Source organism: Anopheles arabiensis, chromosome 2 (genome assembly GCF_016920715.1).
Source record: "Anopheles arabiensis isolate DONGOLA chromosome 2, AaraD3, whole genome shotgun sequence".
Lineage (NCBI taxonomy): Eukaryota > Metazoa > Arthropoda > Insecta > Diptera > Culicidae > Anopheles > Anopheles arabiensis.
In genome coordinates, this window is record NC_053517.1 from 90,052,604 (window position 1) to 90,075,214 (window position 22,611).

Genomic DNA, 22,611 nt, shown 5'->3' on the forward strand with positions numbered 1-22,611 from the left:
CTAAACCGTCGCTTTAGCTTCATCGATATGCTGGCATGCGAAATCACACAATCGGTTGCTCTTGTGTTGAAAGCTAAGCTGCAACAGAGAATGGGGGAAAACTGTGTTGTGAGACCAGGGCGGCGTGCGCCCTGAATGTGACTGTGTTTACCCATTGCACTTTCGAAGTCACTCGGCAGATGCATCGTCGTCGTCGTCGTCGTCCTCGACAGTGCCCGGTGTGCGCCATTCAGTGACGATGCAAATTTGTCCACATCGGACAATCGAACAGCACTGTTTACCGTCATAACAACTATCATCATCACTTGCAATGGGGCTTTCCTTCTGCTTCGATCACCACCACTACCACCACCGTCATCAGTAGATACAGTCTGCATTAACATCATCGTGATCATGATCATTCTGTCGTCCGTGTGCTTGTTATAGCAACTGCCAATCGTCATCATTGGTTTTGGAGACGATGGGTTTTCAATGCACCACTCCTTTTCTTTCGCTGAGTCGAAATCGTACTGTTTTGAAACACAAATGCCAAGCAAGTAAGGGAAATACGTTTGCCCGGTGACATATTCACCGGTGAGAGACGAGGTAGAGGTCAGAATGTAGCTGATTGAATGCTGTAATGCTATTTTTGTTACAATGCGAAGTGGATAAAAATGCTTTCCAAGTGGTTTGATTAACTAAATGAGGATACAAAAATTAAATTATATCTTTAGAGTGCTTCACAAGTAACTCTATATCCAGCTTACCAGACCCACAATCGCTATACAATATTTCAACAATGTTGTAGCTGAGAAGAAAAAATAATATCATTTTGCTCCTGGTAGTCTGGAGCCTCATCACGCATGCATAACGTTATTACAACGAATGGATTGCAACGAACTACCGTTCCGTTCCCGCTTTACCCTGCCCCTTGCTGAAGGGAAACCATCAGCGAAGCATTGAATTTTTGCCGCATTGATTGGATGAATGCATTAAAAATATTGCGAGTTTCGTTTTTCGAGCTCATGAATCATAAATTCAGCTCAGCTCTGGACAGCATCCATCGCTTTCTTTTTTTTACCCTCGACTATCCCGGTGCGCTTGTACCAGCAGTGGATACATTTCCAATCAGACCATTTCAGAGTATCGGCAACCAGTTGGCCAAATGTAGTAGTTTTTTTTATGTTTTGTATGTTGGATTCAATTCTACATTGCCCTGCTACATTAAAGCTACGGTGGTTTTGAGGCTTCGAAGTCTGCTTTTATTTTAACTTCATTGATGTTTTAACATCACAAAACTTCCCAACTGCTTTCTATCATTAAAAACAACAAACCAACATCAACTTTAATCTCAACTCCATGTTCTTCTACCGATTGTTCGATTGATAATACGTGCCAACCTGCAAGCGGCCAAATGAAACGCGTCTCCAGTGTCCACTTATTCAACCCAAATGCGAAAGCGAACGTGTGTAATCAAGCTAACAGGAAAGTGCCGAACGCTGAAAGTAAAAACGGATGCCCTACCATTGACGCCGTATGTGACTGACAGACCTGGCAACTAATCACTAAGCTCTTGGCAATGGTTTTTGACATTAAATAGCAAGACACAGCAAACCGAAACCGACCGGTCCGAACCAACCGGCTCCAAATGAAAAGGAAAACGTTCCCGTCGTCGTCGTCGTCGGTGTCTGCTGCTCGAAATGAGATTTCAACACGAAGCACCAGTTCGATTGCACCTAAACTGGGTCTGAAGAATGGCACCGAGCTGGTAAGCCCTATTCACTGGACACTGGATGGTTGCGAAGTGGCGAAACAACATTGATCAGAAGTGATACTACCATCCACCACCAGATGTCCGCCTTTTCCCTGCCGCCCAAGAACATAGCCAATAGATAGTTGCGCGGGTGGTGGAAATGGGCGGCCATGTGAACAGTACAGCAAAGCACCAGTAAAATGGCGGTTTAACAACCGTTTGACCATTGTCTCTCGGAAGCGGCGGGATCTTTCTTTGGCTGCTTCTCGGCTTTCACGGGCTCTAACGTGTAAAGATGTGGGACAGGCGCACACATACACCGTACGCTTTGTGGTGACAAACTGAGCCCCGGGAACGAGACAGGATTAATACTGATAGAGGAGGATTTATTTAATTCTTTTTCTTCACCCTCGCCAGCGCGTTCTGCAGTGCTGTCGGGTGTGAGTGTGTTTGAGGGTGCTTTTTGCTCTTGGAAGTGGATTACACTTTTCGTAGTTGTTTTTTTTGTTGCTTTGGTGCAAACGGTGGTCATTAGACACGGTCATTGTCATTGGTAGAGCTTTGAGCCGTGAAAATTGGACCCCGTGGGAGTGAAAATAGAAGGGGAACTGTGGATAATTTAGATGGTTTAGTAGAATGATTTTTCACGCATTCGTTTAGTGGAGTGTGTCAATTGAGAGAAGTTTGTTGGTGTATGGGGTGTAAAATATATCATAATTGATTTTTATAGTATTCTCCAACGAAATAAGAAATTGTACATAACTCTTAGGCTGAATCTTTTGATAATCAAGGTATTTCTACAATGGATTGATTATTCAATAAACATTTTTTCATATTTCTCGTGTTGCGATCATTTTCATGAATCTTTTACCCACCGTTTGCTGAACTTCAATAGCAACTGAAAGCATCTGTTGGAATTGAAAGAAGATTCCTCAAATACGCTAGATGCCACTGTGCACTCTCAAACATATTATTTTCAATTACAACTTATTGAACGGAGCCAGATTACATTGTTCTCGGGGATTCCCTCGACTGAGTTGTCTGCTATCGCACGGTTACATTCACCTTCTGCTCTGTTGGCCTTCTTCCCTCATCAACTATCCCGCCATCCCGCAGACCAAGACCGCCTTCAACTGTTGTGTTGCCACCGAGTTACCGGGCCGAGAATGCAACTCTCCAGCCAATAAGCGCCATCGAATGGTATTAACTTTAGCGACTTTTCAATTATTTCCTGCCCCCATTCCCACCGATTCCATTGCCGGCCCCAGACCGGTGAAGCCGAAGCACCGAGGGGAAAGAAAATCCTTTCCTCATTTTTGAAAAATGTACTTCCGTGCTGGCGGCTCGCAATGGGTGTAGTCAGTGAGGAGGTTACCCGATTTTCTACTTTGCTCGATTATGAGTCAGAGCAATGCAATGAGTGGTTGTAGAATTTCGTTCGCTGCAAACGGTGGCGACGGGGTACAGCTCGACTTAAGTAATCGAACTCAACTCCTCAATCTCCCCTCGCGTTCTCGGATAGCAATACATCCAGAACCGATTCCCTGCCCTTCCCCACTCAATGTAAGGATTCATACCTCAAATTATACTTTTGCCGAACACAAAAGGTTACCCTCGGCTCGGGTTCTCCCCGAGTTGGAATAAAGGCAGGGCAACTTTTGCTGTTTCGCCAAACCCAAAACCCCGCGTTCGCTCCCGTCGAGTCTGGGACGCTCATTTGAGATTGGATTTCAATTATAACTTTATCCTTCACCTACACCGCCCAAAGGCACTGTGCAATGGTTTGGGTCGTGGGATAATGCAATGAACACGCAGGAGAGCGCATGTTTTCGGGTGCATTTTATACCCTAGCAACACTATAAATGTGAGCTTCGTTAAGATCTTCTGCGTGTTCTCGGTGGTGGTTTTGGAACTGTAGTGTGTAATGGAAAAAAAAAATCCGACCCCAAGATGAAGCTTTCGATTCTCTTGTGCGACATTTTACCCCAAACTGCTAAAGCTAGCGCACGTCACAACAGCAACAACGAAAATCGGAAGCAAACGAGAACAAATCAGCTAACGGTAATCAGGGAGTATGGCAAGCGCCGGTGGGGGAGATGCAATGGTGGGTTTCGAAAGCATTATTATGCTTTTATCGCTTTCCAGACACAGACAGGGCGGCATAGCGATAAAAAGCGAATCCGAACACAGCCAAACTGCTACTGCAGGGCGCGAACGAACCACTTTCTCTGCCTTCGTTCGTTTCGTGTGAATTGGCTATACCCCCTCCCTCCCTTTTTCTTGTTTCATTGAAACTAAGAAGCAAAAAATACCCCAACGAGCGCGAACTTTTCGACTATAGCTTTATTGAAATGGATTAAGAAGATTTAAGATATGGCAGGCTACGTTTGGATGCATTTTTGCGAATGGTTTGCCAGTCGCTCTCATTATGTTCTTCATCGCTTGGTGATATCGATTTTTTTATGGTGTGCGAGACAAGGATGCTGAAGTTTTGCCGAAGGAAATATCAATTGACCACTCAAACAGATGATTGAAAAGTATTTAAAAAGCATCGATACAATTGCTCAAATTAACTGCATCCGTATCTATCGGATATCATTTTTCTCATGGGGAAAGTGTGCATTTATGCTACTTGATTATTGTTGCTGCGAATATTTTATTCATCTACAATTTTCTAAGCAATAGCTTAACATGTACAAACAGTAGAACGATAATTAACCAATGCTTTTGAATTTAAATCAACATGCATCAAAGAAGTACTGTGAGCCTCTTGTTCATGTTGCGATAAACCGAGATCGATCACTGTTCCCGTGAAAAGATTGCCCTAATCTTAGCAAGTTTCTATGAACTATTTGCCCTCGACGCACTCGATCAATTCCCAATGAAAAGGTATGTTTTCCACACAGGCATGCCTATCAAAGAGTACAGGGCTTTTCTTGTATAGAAAGAGCACTTTGCGTCATGCAGAACAAAGATTGCTCTTACACACCTTCCTTTTACAATATACCCCTCTTTGTTTTGTTCTCTCTATGCTCTCTTGCATTCTATCTCTTTCATTCTGTCTATTTCTTTATCTGTTTCACACCTGCTCGATTTCTTGTGCGGTGGAAATGCCACTCATTTCTAACAGATCTCTCCACCGCTGCTGCAGTGCTTTTTGTACCGTCTTTTGTACCGAAACCATTTCCTCAAAGACAGTTGATGATTCAATCAGACCAACGATTCGTATGGCCAAAGCACCTTCGAGCAGTGTTTCTTTATTTTCACACACTCACACAAAAGTCGTTTTCCTTGCTCTCACTCCCGGTTTTACTACCTACCTGCCTGCCAGTTGTCAATCTATTGCTGTTAACATCTTTTTCACACCCAACACATTGGAATGTTGTGTGCGCACATCACACCTTGCACCATTGAATTGGGAATTGGTCCTTCATTCGGACATCACTCAGATATGTACAGGTGATTTTTTGCTGCTGCTTCCAGATGTCTTCCAGTGAATAAGTGGTACGTGTACGTGATGTGTTGCTCATTTGACCGATGTGTGTATGTGTGATGTGATGGTTCAATTAATTTCCCTTCTATCAAAACCCAGATCAAGAAGCATGCAAAGGTGTAGGCTCGCACACGAATAGATGTTGATTTCTCATCGGCAAAATTTGAAGTCCTTTTCCATTTTAGTCGGCAAAATGTCCTTTTCGTGTGTGCCACAGTACAAATTTGGCTTACTCGGTCAAGGCATCGATTTTGAATTTGGCAATACGCAATGTTCACATCAGTTGCCTATCTCGACCGGCCGCACGAAAGAAGACAGTACGAAACTCCCACCGAAGCAGACACGTGAACCGCAATTTGAAGCACAAATTGATTGATGGAAGGATGGACAGATCCATTCAATGGAAAGTTACGCCACATACTGTACCCCCGAGCCCCGAGATTGACAGATGGGATATCGATGGGAATCCTTTCTTCGTATGGCACTGGTTGGGGGCAATTTCATTCGTAAAATCTCCAAGGAATGGGTGCTCTTTTGGTTTTGCTTTTAGTTTTTTCACGAAGGTAATGGTGCCCGATTGAGAAGCAGCAGCATGTTTTGAATATGGAATGTCTATCTTCCTATTTATTTCTGAACGGTTTGTAGAAATCGGTACATTTGATGCTTACAATAAAAAAATGTTACCTCATAACAATACAGAGGGCATAAAACATTTAAAATTGTTCATCATGTTCACACTTTTACAGAATTTTTTGCTTGTTGAACGTTGAACATAAGAGTAATTTTAAGGTTTTATCATTTCAAATAAAACGCAAAAGTCATCTTTTCTAAATATCAAATAAAACGAGACCAACGTTGTTAAAGATATTTTTCTCCGAATGATATCCGTGGCAGATTGGATGCCTTTAGTGCAAATTATCGTAATAGCCTGAACAGATGCTGAAAGGCAACCAGTGATGTGCCATCAAACTACTTCCGGGAATTATTTCCATCCATTCAGCAGTGTACAATCATGCTCGAGTATGACCGTAGCCTCTATTTTGTGACCGGTAATCTGGTGGACGACCTCAATAACAAAATTCTATGAAATACACAACATTTTCCATTTAAACTCGTACATTGTGCAAAAAAAAGATCCTGTGACCAGAATACAGAATACGTGAACATTAACAATCAAAACCGTCCCAATTATGGTGGAGTGAACCCGCTTGACCCTTGCAAGCCATACCAGCATGCTAGATTCCCCACTGCCGATTTATGGACACCAATGGGATGGAAAAATATTATTGACAGCACTGCGCTTTGCCCAGGATTGGCTGCCAAAAATACACAACCACAGCAACATGATTTGTATTTTATTCATTTCCGAAAATTATGCGACATCGTCCAATCATCCATGGGGACTCATACACTCTCACACTCGCACAGCCTCACACACACTCGCAATTCAAGCAGCCGGACAGGATGGCTTGATTTTTGCCTCCAAATGCTGTGCATTGAATCACAATTTCGCGTTGAATCGAACCTTAATTGGTCGGGCGATAAAACGATGCCATTTATCCGGGGTACCGTAGTGGCCTGCTGGAGGAGTATGCTGGAAAACAAACACCCCTTCTTTGTGGCTGTGGTACGGTTTGGAGCAGGATGTTGTGTGTTCGTGTGATTTACTGATTAAGTTGCTAGCCGAGGGAACAATTTGCATCATTTATATTTGATCGACGAATAAAATTCCCTTCGATATTGGCTATCTGGCAGCATTTTCCGTGCGCCACTGAAAAGGGATTCAAGTAGTTAATATTTATTAGTTTTTAAATATAACTTTATTTTTGGTAATTGTTTTATCTGACGTAGATGATTCACTTTTTATGTCTCATAATGTGGCTTCCTTTTTTAAATAACAAAATAGTAAAAAAACGCTTTTATATTCTGTCTGACATGCCTAGGACGATGCTTTAGTAGCAAACAGGCAATCTATAGGCGAAAGGCCATGAGAGTGACAAAATGCTGACAAATTTTTCAAAACGTGAGCTTTTGTCACTTTTTTTAGCTATTGTCAATATTTTGTAACCTGGAGCAGCCAGGAAATAAAGTTGACAAAAGTTGACCAAAAGTGACAAAATTTGACGTTCGCGAAAAAGCGTAAACAAACAGCTATTTGGCGCAGTTGTGACCCATTGCTATGATAATGATGCTAAAATGCATGATTCTAATTGATGTATGTACCTATTTCGTCCTTCTTAATCAAAATATCGATGATATTCAGATGTTGGAGCTTTTTGTCGCTCTTGTGTATGTTTTTGGTGCGGCCACGAGAAAAGCTCTTTTTTGCAGTTGACAAGCAATTTTGACAAAGTTGAAAAAAAATTTCAACATTTTGTCACATCCGTGGCCACGCGCTATATCAGTGCAATCACAGGAAATACACAACACTTACAGGGCTACACATTTGCTTTTAAATAATACATTGTATTCATTCATCGTTACGGTGATGAAATGATGTTTCAAGGCATATTTAAATATGTCCGATACATTTGGTTGTAAACAGTGGGTAAAACTATTACACTCGCTTCTTTTTTAATATTACCCGTGACCATCAAAGCGCTATTATCTTTCTAGCATTTTTTTTTTCATTTTTGGCTAGTAAATTAATTTATATCTATTAATCTATTAATGCTAAAATTACGCTTCATTGTAATTTCTTTGACACAAACTATAAATTTCTATTTAATCCTTGGATAACGAAATATTTTTTACTTGGTTAGTACAGTTTTTTTGTTTCGCATCATATTTTTTCGTCCGTTTTCGTTGCTGATTCATTGCTGATTTATCTTTCCCATAGTCGACTCCCATCAACTGTTGAGAAAGTCAATATTTTTAAATTTACTTTACAGTATCCGCGCGTACCGTCAATATTAATGTATCACTCGATTACCTTCGCCCTGAGGTATTTGCATAATCTCGCAGTTTGAGCTTTCATAGTGAAAAAAAAAAGAATCAAACTTCCCATAATGGACTGTACCGTGTAAATCGTGTCCGTTTAACGGTTGTTGTTTTTTTTATCTGCACTCATGTTCTTTCCATTTTTTTTTTTTTTCATCGTTTAGAGCGGGAATGCTTATCTGGAAATTCATGGCCATTCGTTTAACGGCGAGCTAAATTAGCCTCTAACTGCTAGCTGGGGATAATTTTTAAAATGCTATATACTCTATCTCCCTCGGTTTCTCTTTATGTCTGTCCTTAAATCTATCTGTTGGTTCATTTTTTCCTCTAAAAGGCGTTTGGAGGGTATACCTCCTCGAAAATAACTGCCACAGGCAAATAAATGGTAATTTTGGTGTTGCGTTGATTGCACTGAAAGGGAAAACGATACACAGACAAATGTCGAGCAAATGACTCCGAATGGAGGTAAAACCGGAGCGACAGATTTGTCGCTGCGATTCACCAGGCAGTAATAAAATGGTATTGTTTGCTCTGGTCCCGCTCGCCATCGCTGAGATGTGATGCAGACACAAGAAAAAGGACGAAATCGGGAAGGAAAAAAACTGCACGCAAGGTACGCGGTACACGCGAAGCAAGGCGCAGCAAAAAGAGATACACATAATCGCAGGACATCTTAGAAGCCACTTATCGCGGGCTCATTATGCGTTACTTTGCGTTGCGAAGTAGCTTCGAAAAGTGACACTCCGACCGACCGTGCTCTCGAGCCCATAATCACCATCTGAAGTTCCATCTTTTTTTTTTTCTTTTGTGCCTCCTGCTAACCACGGAGTAGATGGGATAAAAGCAAACTTGCGGAACAATTTCGTAGTGAATAGTAGGTGCAACAGTAACAGCGCCGACAACTACAAACACCCCGGATCGTTTGCATCGCTGCAAAACTCTTTCTCCTCCCGTGGGTTTGGCCTTCGGTCGTTGGCAACGTTTCACCACCAGTAAACTTTGGGGCGGCACAAAAGCAAAGAAAAATAAAACGTGCCAACAAGCACACCACGGCGCCGACGACTGTGGCTAGCGCAGGGAAAATATGATGCTCACCATAACAATTCCGGAATTCCTTTAGCATGCCCACCTCGCTTCGCCCGAGGGAAGCAAAACTGTTTAGCAGGCAAGATAGCTGCCTGCCGCTGTGGGTGACAATAACTGCGGAAAGAATGCAGCCCAACAGTGGGTATCGTGTTGCACATAGCGCACGCGTTTAGCGTCGTTCAGTGGTGCCTTCCTGGTGTTTTTTGTCTGCTTCCATCCAGCATGCATACGCTGGTACGCTGATGGTGGTGAGTGAGTGGTGATGGTAATTTTACAACATTTACTAGACGTCAGACCACCCGTTTCCCCAATGATCTCAACACCCCAACTAGTTGCATTATGTTTTGCTCCCCTCAGCCAGCCCGCCGAAGAGTTGGTAGTTGGTTGGGAATTAATGCTAATTGTAAATAATAAACCTCATTTTACATGCGAAAGGAAGAGCTGGTGGCGCCTGTGTGGGAGCAGAAGGGCATGCAGGAATTGAAATGAATCGCTACAAGATGTAACTAACAGCTCCGTTTTGTGTCCCCCTGCCCAGCGTGGCGATTAAATGCGAATTGGCCCCTGTTTTTTTAATACCACAGCACAAAGTTGTGTTTTACTTCAATTGATTTAAACCAAAAGTTTGGTGCTTAGTTTAAATTTAATATACTATCGTGAAAGTAAGAGAGAGAAAAACGGAATGCAAACTCTTCACTCACTTTGCTTTTAAAAAGTTCGGGCTTTTTTCTATTTACTTTACTCACCACAATCGCTTCCAAATTCCAGTCACAGTCACTCTGCTAATAGTGTGCAAACGTACTAGTAATGAGATTGTGACGAGACGAGCCAGTGTCAGCCCTCGTGGCCCTCCCTGGTCCCAATTCAGGTCCAGTTGTCATTTAATATTCTGGTTCGTTAGTTTTGCCCGAAACCGGGGTCGGTCCATTTGGTAAAGCTGTCGTGGAGCAGCTATCCCCGTACCGCCCAACTCTTACCAGTGGGAAACTTTCTATCGGTCTCCTCTCATCTCGTCCCGGTGATAGCTTTTTTTGTATGATTTGAAAATTCCCCAGAAGCTAAATTTAGTAGTTTTTCTTTTCTCCGGATGTTTGTTGTTGGTTTTTTTTTTTGTTTTCGTTATTTGCTTCGAGTTAGCAATCGCTTGGGTGTGCGTTTGACAACGACGAGTTAGTAGTTGAACTCACTCAAGTGTAAATAAGTGCCACATTCTTTACTTCTCATCCTTACTGTCGCCTTTTTCTGCTTTTTTTTTCTCACTACTTTCTGTATGTATGTATGTATCAAAAGTGTATTCCTTTCGGAGACTGACTTGCTGTTTTGCAAAGAGTGTGTGTGTGTCTGAGTGCGTGCGAAGATTTTTGTCTGTCTTTCTAAAGCAACATGTTTGCTTTGAACATTCCAGTCACAGAACAGCTCTTAGATCTGTTTATGTATTTGTTTCCTTTTTTGTAAGTTGTTTCTTCATATAGTTAAACTCTTGGTTGAGCTAAAGAGGGAGGGTAAACCCTTTTTTCAACACGTATATGCAACACATTGAATCTGAATGATTCCGAATAAAGAAAAGTCTATAGGGCAAGTGACCTATTTGAAGGAGCTTTTTAGGAGTGGTATGCGCACTAAATTTACAGAAAGTTTAATATGCATCTAAAATAAATTATATGTTCAATTTAAATGCCTTATTTCTGCGCTAACTTTTTCGCTTTATATTTTCAATTTCATAAATTGTACTATTCATGATAAAAATATGATGCAAAGTTTTCCTAATTGTCTCAGAAGCAATATTTCATATTTCATTTCATCGGCAATAATAGAATACATTATTTCATCAGTTTTGTAAATTTATGCCATCCCAACAAAGAAAACTCTTCCCAAAAAGTTGCCCATTACTTGGCCCAGGACGCGCGAGGCGTCTTCAATCTTTAAAGAATGGATAATTTTCCACCGTTGTTTGCAATTTTATTCATTTCTTGCTTAACCCACCGAAGCAACCTGTCGATTCGCAACAGTAAACTCATGTTGCCTCGCTCGCTCCGCCCGCCCGGCTAATAACTGTGCCGAGCGAAACTGTGCTTTGTGCGTAGCCAAATTACAGCAATAAAAACCATACCCGCCGTAAGCAGCATCCCGGCGCAACCTGAAACCATCGAAACTTGCACACGCAACGCCGGTAAGCAGCATACCTATACCGCCCGGATATGAGCCTATACCAAAGCCCGCTCGTCCCCTTTCCTTTCCCATCCTTGGCACTGCCTTTCCATCGCCGATACGTCTCCGGTGCGGTGCGTTGCGGTAAGATGTGCGTATTGTCTTCGGATTTTCCTTCGAGCCATTAGCAAGCAAGCGAAATGCGCCCGCTGACAGGAGGAAAAACAAATGAGCCGCTTTTTCCCACCCCGCTGCTGGTTCTCGTCTGCTCGCTCTCGGCGGGTGAGATGAAATGTAGCGCGTCGCCGTAACCGCTCGGTTACGGTGGCGCGGGTATGGAGAGCGTGAGTGGGTTCTTTTCATTTCGGGATTATTTATGGGTAATCTGGAAAAGAAATGGGATACTTTGTCTCCTGCCATTGAAGTTGAAGCGAGGGAGGAAGGTTGTTGAGAGGATGATGGAGGAAGCCCCACCCCGTTGCTGATTTCTGAGGAAGTTTTTATACGCTAGCTCAATGGGTGTTGTGCGGGGGTTTGTTTGTGTCAAGGTAAGGCTACTGTGAAAATGTTCCATTTGGAGCTTAGAAAGAAGCTTCTAGTTGGCAGGTGGTTGCTCCATTGATTTATAGATTCTTTTCCCCCCAACGACACACCTGATGATATTCGGTACTCGGTCGTACGGGCAGAGTCAGGAGGCAGCGCAGATAAGCAATTACACTTAAATTTAATGAAACTTACTTCCTAGCTACGTTAACCTGCTCAACTTTGATTGAATTTTGTACTGTTAGAAGAGCAAACAACTCCCCACTAATCCACCATGTTTTGCTTGGTGTTGATTTTCACCACGCTGTGGTAAGCATTGCAGTACTGACACATCACTTCGATTTTTTCCGTAATTAGGATACGCTGTCCCGGGGTGATTATAAATCATGTCACCTGTCATGTATCGTGTGTTTTATCCACGCACACTGCTCTACTACAAACGTGATTGGCGATGCAAAATCCCGTTCAACGATTTTCTAATGCCAACGATCACATCAAAAGTTCCCCCAGAACTGTCACAAATAGACATTTGAAATGCGCATTATTATATTTCGTTACCGATTTTTTTCGTTATTGTTGCATGGTTACTTTCACTCTTTTACAATGCTGGGATATCACAGCGGGATGATGACATATCGGTTTATTTGACACTCCACCCCGTTCGATTGTATGCTTGTTCCTAACGTTTGTTATGGTTTGTGTATGAAGTATCGATTTTTGAATGATTCAATCGCAACATTTTAATCTTCTGTCATGCTTTCCCCGTCTGCTGATATCTATGCAAACTGTGAAACGGTTTTGTGAGTGAAACAATGATTAATGTTTTCTTGTATCCAAGAAAAGATTTTGCCAACAAAATCCAAAATAATGTATTATTATATCAGACCTATACAATCCAATTCCGCAAAAGCCACGTTTTACCTTCTGTTGTTTTTAATCACTCTATAAGAATAATTTAATTCTCCATTTCTGTTTTATTTGCCCAGCAGCTTCCCGCGCTGACTGATTGAACGCAGACACGCAAATATTATCGCTGCAAACAAGTCTGTTACCACACTACTTAACTACCCTGCAGCTAGAAGCAGTCAATGCTCTGTTCTGTTGTTGTTTTTGTACATTCCAATTTTTCTACCAACCCCCTCGTGTTCGTGTTTGTAATGGAACGTGCCGCAATGTTGCTAACTAGACAACTATTTTACCCAGACACGATAACAGTTTACATTTTTTAACGGCTGCACAAAGGCGGGTGGTTAGCTGGAATGTTGAAACTGTATCATTGGCTTGGATTGCTTTTTTTCCCCGTTGTTGACCCTTGTAGGGCAACCACTAACGCACAGCGTCACTTTAAAGTACAGTAAAAACCCTGGAAAACATGATCATGTATTAATTACTTCAAATGTACACATCATAAAAATGACGAACTTTTTTTTAGGCCGGCATTTTCTCCACAATCCAATGGCCAAGGGTTCATGGGTATTTCATAAAAAAGAAATACCGAACAAATGGGGCATTGTATGTTGCACCACCGAAATGCTATCCGTCCGAAATATTTTTTTTAATATGTCCAAACAAAGGATGGCACTAAAAACGTGTGGAACCGTCGCACATCTCACCCGGGCAACTGTGGTCGAACGATGATTGAAGATGCGACGCAAACATGGCTGACCATTTGCCATGTGGCATTTGGCCGCGTTTGCGTTGCTGACCATCGGTCGAACAATTCACAACATGCCGCCGGGTATGTCACCATTGCGTGGAGGAGTTTTTACTGACTACCAAGTTATAACTTCTCTCGCACATCATCAGCAAACCGTCATGACGAACGAAACAATTCACATACGAATGCCAACCCTCCTGCTGTATTGTGGAATTTGGAACGCAAACCAACCAGCAGCTACGTGAAAAGTACTCAAAATATGCACTCAACTTTGCGGTTATGTCCATCACAGAGAAAGAGACGGTGCTGTTGAGCTTATTTGAAATGTGGCTTCGTATGCCATGAAGTTCCTTTTATTCTGGTAGTACTTGGATCATATATTTTATTGTAATAATTAAGCTTTTAAAAAAATATCAAAGACTCGTCTAAACACTTTCTTCATTCACGAACGATATGCTTACTGTGCAATACAGTGCCAAGGCTTCGTGTACCCTCGGACAAACCCCGTCCCAGCCATCTCTTACAATCCACAAAAGACCACAAGTCCGTTCGATAAAAGTCCGGAAAGAGCGATTTCAGCCTAATTCCGCACACTGGGGCAAAGCTAATGAGAGCTTAAACGGTTCTCTGCGGTCGGATGGTGATGATACAATCGTCCATATCCTTAGCAGCAACTGACCAAAAACTGTCCTTCCCATTTTATGCATTCCCAGCGGAGCCGCTCCACGTCTGCTCTGGTCGGGTTTTGTGCTGTAGCACAGTTTTCAGTTGCCCCGTTCATCGTACCAACAGCAACAGCACTTCCTCCATACGACATTGCTCGAATTCTTGTGGCTCTGTGGTGCTCGGCTTCTATGCGGCGGGAGGTGCTATATGTGTCAGTGTATGTGTGTGTGTGTTCATCCTGTCTGTGTGATGATAGCATTTAAAAGCACATTTGCTTGTCTTCTTTTTATGTTGCTACTGCTGCTGCTGTTGTTGTCTTTCGCTTGTACGTGTTCCTGTTTCATCTTCCATTTTCTGTACAAACCCCACAAACCCACCAGCTGCTCTCAGCACGGGCACTGTCGCCAAGAATCATCTTCCCAGTTTTTGTGACCGGATTTTCTCCATTTTCGTACTGTGGTACCGATCTTCGATCGGGGAAACCTGGGGAAAGTTGTAGTGCAGCTTCCTGCTGCTGGTGCTGCTGCTGCTTGGTCTTGTTTATGGTCCCGGTGCGACGTGTAGAAAATTGTCTTGTACACATGAGAGAATTTGCTCCCGGACCAACTTCGCAAATGAAACGAAAGTGAACGACAATGACAAACACACTCGTGCGAGTTGGTTTTTCCCTTCCGGTTCCGCAAAACCACCGCAAGACACTCTGTCCTGGTGTTGCAGTTGAGACGAAGCAAACAAAAAAAAGACCTAAGACTTTTGCCGAAGCATGCAGTTCGGCATACTGGAGAGAGTACGTGTAATCGTAGAAGCAACCGAAATAGATAGAGCTAGAATAAAGTGGAAACAGAGACCCGGTAGGTGAGCCACAGCAAAACGGAAGGAAGTGCGGGACGTTCGGTTTATTGCTGGAAGCATCTAAACCACCGCAACTATTTGCCGGTTTCATACCATTAAAGTAAAAAGCGCACTACACAAATGTTATTAAAAGTCGTTCTCTTGCTCACTCCCACCGTCGCTATTCTTCGCTTTGCTCCGTATAAGACGACGGTTGCCTGCAAAGGCTTACTGTTTGGTGGCGGGTAGACAGGAAAAAAGGCATCGGGAAGAACGTTTAACTTTCACAACCACCCGAATCCCATAACAATTGCGACAATTGCATCCCTGCTGTGTGCACCCACTAAAGATGCAACTGGGAACGAATTATCATGCTTAAGCAGTGCTTCGTGTGTATGTTTGATCCTTCGTGAGGGCCTCGTTCAGGAGTCTGGCAGATTGAGCAGGATGAGGGGGCAGTTTTTGGTGCTGTTAATTGTTTTGTTTGTTGTGATTTTGTGACCTCAAGTGATTTGTCCATTCAATTAGCTTCATATGCCTATCAATGTTTAAGGAGAGTTTCATTGTTGTATCTACATGTGTAAAATCCAATCGAATTCGATCATAAATATGTTTGATTACTAATTTATGAAAAATTCGGAAAGCTATACTTCTGAAGTGCCTTTAACTCACAACAGCAATATTAAATGTAACGATTCCGCTTTTGAAGGCATTTGCTGCGCAACATATCTGTACCCGCGGTCTTTAGACCAGCCAGCAGTGGAAGTTTCAATCAATACTGAGCAAACAATCTGTTTTCCCTCCATCAAACCGAAACAACAATCACTCCAAAGTGGTTCGATCGCATTCTGTGTGCCAGTGTGTCTGCATGCTTCGCTCATGTAAATGTACCACCGACGCCCATTGTTGTCGAGGAATTCTAAACATTTCTGCTCATGTGAATCACTTCTTACTTCTTTGTAACAATCGTTCGTTTACATCCAGCACAGGAACCAACAGAAGAAGACAAAAACAATTAATGCCTCCCTTCAAACCATACCAAATGTGTATGTGTGGTGGTGTGTATCGTAGTGAATGTGTCATTCTACTCCTCGCTACTTCGTGTCTTTCTAAAGCTACACGTATTGAATGTAGCGAAAATAATTTACGAAATAAATCAGCTGGAACAAGTTATTAGAGCCTTCTGCTTCACGAACCACTTCGCCTCGAGCACTAGCTCCGTCAGCACACAACACCGAGGCGTGCAGAACACACACCCAGTTGAGGCAAAGATTTGAACGAGCTGGAAATTGGAATTTCTCATTGGACACGCTGGCACGAGCCAAATAAATAGCTACCAATGAGTAACGGTTTCAATATGTGCTACAAAGGTGATTGTGGATTGTGCTCGAAGATCGAATGGATGGATGGAAATGTTTCCGCCGATGCTTAATTTGTTTGCTAACCTTCGATGTTGGGTGTTTTTTTGCATTACAGCCAATACAGTCGGAACAGTAGAAACGTTATTTTCTTTTTTTTTCGCCGGCCCAAAACATTCATAAGCTCTGCTACAGTAATTACGCAGATTCGTGGAGTGGCGCACCAGCGAAAGAAAGCGACCGAAAAAGTGGGGCCCAGAAATTACACGGCGCACAGCAGCCATATTTCATCCTCCGTCGACGCACAATCGACAAGCGCCAAGGTTTGTTCGCGATCGCGGTGGAATGCGTAACTAATGGGTGGCAAATGTCGCCCCTCGGACACATGCTGACAAGGGTGAGAGCAAAATCTTTTGCGATCTCGGACGGACGGAATGTTCGTGCGCTCGCTCGCTCGCAGCCGGGAACGGTTGTGCGCCCCATAATTTACCCATTCGCTTCTAATCATTCGGCAACGTGGCCACAATTGCCGTACCAATCCCCATCGCATCTTGCCGCAAACGTGGCGTCGCGAGAGCTTCGTGTCTGTGTGGCTGTGTATGTGCTTATCCCGATACACCGGTGGTCATTTACCTTTCGCGAAATTGAAACCACATTCCTCGACGTGGCGGGAGGGACGGCGCATGCTCGCAAAGGGTGGTACACCATAAGTCAATGACAGAACGGCTGGTGGTCGTCAATAAATAATCACAGCTTGATTTCAATTACCTTTACCTATCATTATTTATGTTATTAATATGTTGATAATTTATATCATCACCTCCCGCTGGGTGAGCCCGTTCCGGTTTCGAGTGCTGCTGCGGTCCCCCACTTTCCGCTCGCCTGCCCTCCCCGTTGAAGCCAGCGGGTGCAATCCACTAAACGGCAAACAAATATCCCGTAGTGTGTGTATGTGCCCTGCTCCCTTGCTATGTAGGTTATTAGGCTGAGTTTTCCCACCCAAAAACCAATCCCATTTTCTTCACCTTTAGCTGCTGCCTGTTTCGATTGCTATTTCACCACAATTCCTTATAGAACGGGGAGTGAAGGAAATTGATGGCGCCGTACCCTCACCTAGCGCCTGTCCTGCTCTTGATGCGCACGCCCCCCTTGGTAGCCGTGGTTGAGTTTTGTGGTCGAGCCAAATCGGTGGAAAATTTATTGTTTGCGTGTTTTGAGCAAGTGTGGTGCCCTTGGTGTGCTTTTTTATTGTTCAGCAGGGTTTTATTTTCGATTCGCTTGCTTAGCGGGCGCATAAATCGCATGGTGCGATTCATTTATGGTTACTCTTTTTTTTTTCGACCTTTAAATGATGGAATAATTATTAGAAGAAACCCCTGAGGGCCTGCTCGTTTGATTGGGATGGTGTTGAAAGGCTTCCCGCTCGCAGCGTGCGATACATCATCAATTTGTTACCACCGCTTGAAATAATTTAATTATACGCTTGCTTTTGTTGGTTTTCCGAGACATCGAAACCAGGATAAGAAGGAATAATTTTCTAATGTCCCTTTGTTTTGTTTCCCATTACAAAATATATGGGAAAAAACGAATCATTTGCTGTGATACAATGGCACAAGTTTTTTGCATGTTTGAAAGAATTGTTCTTCCAGTATTAGGATATTAAATTCAAAAGGCTAATAAGAACTAAACTCCCATGGCTCATTATTTTATTAGGTCTATATTACAAACCATGCAGTCTACACAAATGACTCGGGTATTCCCCAATCACTACCTAACAAAAATACAAACAAGCCCTGGCGTTAGCTGCAGGCAATTGCGGCCACCGGCCGGCCATCCGAAGAAGATGAAGCCGAAATGAATCATTTTTAATGGTCACAGCGATGCTTCGGGTTAAGCTGGCGGTGCCAGGCTTATCCTTAACTGCAGGCCCGGGATTGACGGGCCGTGGACCATTATTTCTGTCCGAACTACCACCACTACCACCAACACCAACCAGAGACGCTCGGCCGTATCGTTACAGAATTTAGATGACAGAATTATTGTTCTCACCGATATTTTATTTGGACCCCGTCCACTTCGGACACGGCCAAAGGAGGCCTATCGGCAAGCAGACGTAGAGAGGAAGTGTGTGTGTGTGTGTCTGTGTGTGTGTGTGAGAGAGTGAGAGAGAGAGAGAGAGAGAGACGGAGACCCCAGAACAGGTCACGCATTTTGTGTCATATTTTAATTAATCATCAAACATGTCACATCCAGATGGAAATGCTACTGACGTGCCGGTCTTCCACCCGGTTTTCCACCCTTCGCTGGTTGCATCTCCTGTATGTGTGTCCCCCTTGGATGAAGGCAATAGTGGGCTATCGGTTAAATGTATACAGTTGGTGGGGTTTGTGACTTGCTGTGTGTGTTTATTTTTCGTAACGACTCTCACTCATTTTTTTTTATACATCGTCGATGTGCAACCTTTTGCATGTTTCTGGTATCTTTTGCTCTTTCTTTACATTCACGGCACAGTGGCCTGCCACCTCCGGGCCGTGTTTTTCATCTCGCTTATCTGGCGATTGCGTGCAGACGTTACGGTGCTTGCCGGGGTTTTCTGGGTGCTGGGCTTCACCATTTATTGCTACCGTTTACAATTTATCGGTGACCGATATCGAGACCGATCCACTCAATGTAGATGACATTAGGATGATAAATGAATGCACTTGCGCACACGCCCTCCGTCGGTCGGATCGCATTCCCGCCCTCGCAATGATGCTCTCGAAACAAACAAACAAACGGGCGACGATATAACAAAAAAAAAACAGCATCACCCACCGATAGGGCACTCGATTGTAATAAATTAATTTTAAATGACGGGCGGGTTTGCGTTTGCTTGCAGCACAACACTGCACGGGCAAATCGCGTACCGATAAGCGCCGATAAGCGTCAAAATGTGTCCAGCATAATCCGCTGATTTGAAAGGATAATTCTTTTAGCTCATGAAAAGTTGGAGTTGCAGGGCCACAATTTGTGTCTAAATGACTGACAGTTGCAGGCAATAAAAATAAATCATGCGAGATTCGTGATAATTGATTGTTCGGCAAGTATTGGTTCGGGATCAAAACCTATTTTATTAAATAACCCTTGTCAAAAACAAACCAAAACGTTGATTTGTACATCGTATAGTTTCAAAAAAGTTTGAACAAAGTAAACATATTTCTGGAAAAAAATTATGATCTTTAAATTATGGTAAACTCAAGATGCATACACTCCGTCCTATTCCATTCATATGGTTGCAGCGATGCTAAACAAACGAAAATCAAGTTGAAATGGTCCATGTGGTAGGAATTTATCTGTAGGAATTTATCCATTTTTTCCCTGTTCTTAGTTAAATGCCTGAACCCACAGGACAATAACAAACAAACCCCCTCTACTCACATACAAACTCACACAGTGCAACTGAGCAACAGAGAAGAGTGGATCATTTTTCAAAATCAAATCAAAATTGATTGAAGTCATGGCTTTCCGGTACGCAAAGACGCTACTTTGGATAAGATATTTCCTCCATGCTAGTCTTAACCGCGCCACAAAGACTTTACAAAAAAAAAGTCTTGTGCAAAGAATCGAAAGGAAGAGCTCGGGACTAAAACCTCGTAAACAGTCGTTGCATTATGAATGTTACCGGAAAGGGCCAGGCTCTCCCGGCGGTTGTGGGTGAGAGTTCTGGCACAATCTGTATCCGGCCTGCCCTGTCTGGCGGGTGTGCTCAAGTCGTTCAAGTCCCGGCACCAGGGGCAGTAGATGGAGCTCGAAACTTATCGCTCCACCTTCCGCAGCCACTTTGTGGTGTACCGGCGAGCACAAAATCAAACTGCTTTTGCCATCCGAGTTGATTTTCATACCCGAATTGTATGCTAAAAATCCTTGCCACTGTAAGGATTGCGTTATTGATGGTCGTGACGGCGATGAAACGCACGAAAAGGAAATACGCTTGGAGCCCAACATATAGCCGTTTCGAGTAAGGGTTCCTTTCTATTTTTTCTCCTTCCACACACACAACTCACGGTGCGGTTCCTGTTTTTGTTGCTTGCTTGGCTGCAAACACGTACACACAAACACACAAGCCATGGCAGTGAAAAATGCGATCCCGATGGGTAGCTGTGGCCCCCCAAAAAAACGCACGCTTCGATTTGCGGGGAGGGTTTGGTGGTAGCGCTTGCATTTTGGAAAACATTTATCTTATTCGACAGATTTTGTGTGGTGTGGCGTTGCAAGCTGTGTGCCTCGATCTCGGTCGCTTGTACCTCGACACCTCGGCGAGCGGTTGACGGTTCCGATTGGAGCTCGATTGTGCCAACTTGCACACATGCACTCGAGAGTAGGTTTATAGGGAAATCGACTATATTTTGTCCCTTGCTTGCTGTCCTTCCTCGCGCAAGCAAGAGAAAGGAGGAAACCAAAATCACATGCACACTACTGCATGGGACTTGCCTAACCCTTCTCTCCTTAGTTGATCCGAACAGACACTTTTTTTTTTGTTTTTTGGTGCCAGTATGCTTGAACATTTTGTGTTTAATGTGGCCAGATTTTCTGTGGCCTTGTTTTTGCTGCCGTGTGCGGGGTGCTAAATTGATGATGATGAAATAAAATATGACGCCCCGAAGATGGATCGATCGGGTAATAGATTGATGGTTAATGTGTCCTGACAGGCGCACCAACGTGTGTCTGAAATAGAAGAAGGAGAAAAAAAAGATTTGCAAACAACCAGTTCCATTTGCCGGAATAGTTTTTGTAGCTCTAAACTGTGACGCTGCATATTGTGTGGGAAATTCAATTAAAATCAACTCAATCAATAGATTCGGTTGGCAAAATTTCGGCTCTTTTCATAATTTAATTCAATTCTTCCAATTTAATGTGACAAAACAGTAACAAGTTCAAGCCTGTAAACAATGTTTTGTTCCGATGTTGAAGTAACCTTTTTTGTCTTTTAATTTTGCCTTTACATTAAAAAACTATTCATGGAAAACTGCCTGTATAATTTACACTCACCATTTCATCATTTTGTTTTTATAGTTGCAGACAAAAATATTAGTTTTAGTATATACAGGGTTTCCCACGATTTGTTCGTCAGCTCCCATGAGTTTTTGGTGTGTGCCCACGATTTTTTGATCGTATTTCATCGACTTTTGGTTCGTTCCCATAATTTATTGGTATTTTCCCGATGGATATCAGTACAATTGGGTTAAAAAAAATATGGGAAACGGCCAAAAAATCGTGGGAACGCACCATAAAAATAAGGGAAACCCACCAAAAATTGATGGGAACCAACCAATAAATCGTAGGAAACCCTGTAAAGGCCATACTCCAAATTTAATTTGACAGCATTCTCCTTTTTTGTATTTAAATAGTGTAAACGTTTCCCTTCGTGCAGTTTGAAATCACACAAAAAAAACTATTCACTGTACCTCAATCCAACCTACACACACACACACACCATCATTAGTGAAATGTACCATCAACAACCGGTTGCTTAACATAAATTGCTAGGTGTTTAGTTGCACGAGCGCAGTCGTTGTCGAGAGGGTGCAAATCTTCGCCCGATGTGGCCGAAAACACATGAGCTGTAAACTCAACAGATTTGTAGGCTGTATTCACCAACGTTCTCGGCTTTGGCTTTGCTGCTGTAGCACTGCTACCTCCTGCAACAGCAACCCCGTTAGAAATGGGTGATCCCGAGCTTTGCAAACGCTAACGCAAGCGCTTATTCAAATGTTTGCATCCGTCTTCACTCAAGGCGACATGGAGCAAATGGGGGAGCATGTTTTGAGCAGGCGACGATAAATCGCTCGAACCTAGTGAAGCAACTGCACCCACCCACGACGTCCTGCGCGAGCTCCCCACGGGCAAAGGATGGACTAGAATTATTGCCGTTTTGTTCACTGAGCCTGCCTTTTGCCGTCGTGAGCGGTGCACGGTGATTATGCGATACATCGGCTGCACTATGGGAGCAGGCAGGGGACACTCACTCCCCCTTGCCACAGACTGCATCAAATCATGGGGTGCTAGCGCGACAAAAACGCAGTCGGATAAACACTAAAAACACACACACACACACATTGCAGATGCAGGGTGGGGTTGCCGGAACATTATCCACCGACTCGATTCCACTTCTCGCAAC

The 22,611-nt window shown here is 43.2% G+C and overlaps 1 protein-coding gene across 14 annotated transcripts in view; it reads left to right on the plus strand.

Annotated features, from left to right (window-relative positions):
* LOC120896128 (RNA-binding protein Musashi homolog Rbp6) overlaps positions 1–22,611 on the plus strand; it is a 592,490-nt gene that overhangs the window by 515,944 nt on the left and 53,935 nt on the right. The window lies entirely within an intron of this gene.